The sequence below is a fragment of the Notamacropus eugenii genome, chromosome 5, assembly GCF_028372415.1.
Source record: "Notamacropus eugenii isolate mMacEug1 chromosome 5, mMacEug1.pri_v2, whole genome shotgun sequence".
NCBI lineage: Eukaryota > Metazoa > Chordata > Mammalia > Diprotodontia > Macropodidae > Notamacropus > Notamacropus eugenii.
In genome coordinates, this window is record NC_092876.1 from 165,966,561 (window position 1) to 165,970,484 (window position 3,924).

Genomic DNA, 3,924 nt, shown 5'->3' on the forward strand with positions numbered 1-3,924 from the left:
CTGAATCTATGTGGTTTGAAGCTTCCATTTTGTGATGGAATAGCTGTTACATAAGTATTATGTATTAATAATTAATACATATTTTATATAATTAATAAGTAATGTTAATATTATATGTTATATAATATTACATATAAATAATTAAGATACTTAATTTTAAAATAAGGACTTAAGTGATATAGTTTGGCAATGATGTGTTTGTTCAATTTAATAAATAACTCCTAATGATATGTGTCTCTGTAATGGTAATTTAAATGGAAAATCTGTCATATTTATTAATAGGCCTTTGTGGCCTGCCTGGGTCACATGGAAGCCTGAGTAGCCTGTGGTGGGAGGAGTTTGCTGAATGGGTGGAACACTAAGAGGCAGAACTAGAGCAGAGCTGAAAAGAAATTTGGTCAGAGAGCAGGCAGAGCTGAGAAGGGTGCAAGCTGCTGGCCGTCGTGAGTGAAAGATTTGTCTGTGATTTTGTTTAATGGAAGTGGCTTATGGGAAGTCTAGCACGGGAAGGCTTGGGGCTGGTGTTGTCTTCTGCATTGCTATTGTGGATAGATTTTTGTTAATATGATGGATTTGGCTTTCTGGTGTCTGAATAAATGTTTTTGCTCTGCCTTCCATGTGGAGAGTGTGTGATATTTCACAATTCAGAATTGTGTTGGCATATTCATGGCCACTGTGGGAGCTGTGAATATTACACTGATGCTGCAGTCCCCCAAATCTGTTGAACTGGCAAATACTTGCTAATAACATTAGCTCCGTTTGATAGTTTCTCTTCATCATAAACTTAAGTAATAAATCACCAATCAGAAACTGAGTAACACCCATAGCCAAAACTATAAGAAATCCACCAGGGAACCCTAGTCTTCAACCTTGGATCATGACTGAGGTTGGTCCCTGTGTTCCTTTGCCCTTGAGATCCAAGCAACCCTGTGTTGCCTTGAGGACAATGCTGATTGACTGACGGAGATTTCCTGACTTGTCAGGCAACCACTTTGGAGGACCTTCAGCTAGGCAGTGAGAGAATCTTATCATTCACTACCAATATGAGACATTCTTACTATGAAATCCTAGAAAATCAGGCTGATCATTTGTTCCTAGTGGGGCTAATGTTTGCATTATCTAATAGATAGTATAAACCAACATTTGCATTTATTTGATAAAAAACATTTGATTCTTAGCCTTAAGAAGTGTAAATCTAATTAGTGTTTCCATGACAGTAGTTTGCATAATTAATTGTAAATAAGTTTCGTGCATGTACTTGCAGAGTTCAGATCAGGAGATAACACACAGACTTCATCAAACTCTTTTGTGTACAATGAAAGCCTCCCAGTACCTGGGCTGAATTGTCTGAGATTCTGGTATTACACAATACTCAATATGCCAAGAAACAGCAGGACCCAGCAGGACAGAGGATAGGCCCAGAAATTCCAACAGTTAGTGCACAGGGCCTGACCCTCACATAAATCCCATAGTTCGGAAGTAGTCTGGAAGCTATCAACAACAGCAAAAAAGAATCCCATCATTACAAAGTATTATAGCAACAGAGACACTAAAGATACAAACCCAGAAGAAAAGAATGATTCCAAAATATCCTAAACCAAAGTCTCAAAGGAAAACATACATTCTAGACCAGTTCGACTAAGTTTCCTGGAAGACACAAAACAAGGGTTTTTTGGCAGAGATTAAAATGTTTTATAAATAAAATGAGAACACAAGGGGGAGGGGGAGGGAAGAGAATTGGAAAAGAAATGAAACCTATGCGGAAAAAGGAGAGTTGGAAAGGGAATTAACAGCGTGAGTCAAGAAGGTGCAAAACCTTGTCCAAACAATAAACTCACTAAAAGTTAGAAAGGGCCAAATAGAAGCCAACGATTATGGAAAACAAGAAATATTAAAACAAGTCAAAAAGCTACAAATTTTCAAAAGAAAATGTAAGGTATCTTGTGGCAAAATAATTGACCCAGAAAGGAGATAGAGAAGACTCATTTGGATTTCCAGATATCCATGACCAAAAAAGGGCCCAGACAAAATATTTCAAGAAATCATAAGAGAAAACTGCCTAAATGTCTTAACCAGAAGGGAAAGCAGACATAGAAAGAATCCACCAGTGACGTCCTGAAATAAGTATCCAAATAAAAACCATCAGGAACAGGATAGCCAAAATTCGGAGTTTCCAAGTAAAAGAAAAAAAAAATACTACCGTCATCCAAAAAGAAAGAATTCAAGAACTGAGGGGCTACAGTTTAGCAATCACCTCCATATAAACAGAGCAAACTTAGAATGTTAATTTCCAGAAGGCAAAGGACATAGACTTATAGACACCCAGAATAACTTATGCAGCAAAACTGAGTGTAATGCTTCTGGGGTAGTAGTCTTCTTCTGACCTCTAAAGAAATATAAGCATTAAAAACATTTCCAATGAAAAGAACAGAACTGAAAAGGAACTTTGGAGTGCGTACACATGAACTGAGAGAAACGTAAAAAAGCAAATGAACAAATAATCATAAGTCATAAATTATGAAAAACTGTTCACATTCTAATATGGACAGATGATACATTTGTCTCCCCAGAATCTTATCATCCTAAGGGATCACAGAGGGAATCTAATTGGACAAAGGTGTAGGACTGGTTCTGTTATGTTCTGGTGATCTTAAAAGAATGGAAAGAGAGTGAAGAGGGATACACAAGAGGGGAAATAGGTAAAAGAAGGATGGGGTTGTCTTTTATAATTGGGGTATGCAAGTAGAAGTATATATAAAGAGGAAAGTATGGGGGCAGTGAGTGATCTTTAAATTTCATTCTCATCTGAATTGGTGAAAGGAGGAAAGAACACACACAGAGCTGAGTAGGAAAATACTTTTGACTTAACAGAGAAGCAGGAAAGAAAAGAGAAAAAGAAGAGGGGGAGATTAAAAAGAGGATACAGTAAGTGAGGAATTATTCCTAAGCAAAACAATCCCTAACTAGGAATGTATAAAATTATAGTAACTCATTAATAGTGATCAAAAATTGGACACTGAGCATATAGCCATCAATTAGGGAATGACTGAACAAGTTGTGGCATTTGAATGTAATAGAATACTATTGTGCTATAAGAAATGAAGGGAATTATTTCAGAGAAACCTGGAAGGACTTGTATGAATCGATGCAGAGTGAAATGAGCAGAGCAAAGAGACTAAGTTGTGTAATAGCAATAATATTGTAAAGACAAACCACTTTGGAAGCCTGAGCTACTCTGATCACTGTAATGACCTATCATGCTTCCAGAACATGCCATCTATCACTTGATAAAACAGTCCATAGACTCAGAGTGCAAACTGAGGTATATTTTTGGATATGGGAATTTGTTTATGTGTGACTCTACATGTTTGTATCAGACATTTTGGTTTTCTTTCTTTCTCAGTTGTGGGGAGGTTGGAGCTGGAAAGAGAGAGAGAGATGGTGGATTTTCAGTAAAAAATTCTTAAAAATTCTAATGTGTGAAGATCCACAAAGACTTGACATCTTACCCTTTTCTTGGAATTTTTAAGATTCCTACATGCATAGACACCTTGCCTTTATCTAATCGTGTTTTTCTCAGATTCATCTCCACTGTACCATTCATTGGTTCATTATCTTCTCAGCAGCCCAAGGAAAGTTGCTATTATGGAAATAGTTATAGACTCCAAAGTCTAAGGGACTTCTCAAAAAGAATGAAAATTAAAAGGTACCCAATGTACAAACATGAATTTTATATGGAATAGGTCATTTGTTTCCACACACAAAGGGGAACATTATGCATAAAAAAACAGAGTGATTCGAATAGAATTACAATGGGTCACTGAATGGATCAGCGAACTGCTGTCTTTTGGTATTAATTTACATTACCAGGGTCGCTGTGTGAATTTCTCTGATTATCTTGGTACACTCTGCATCATTTTATAC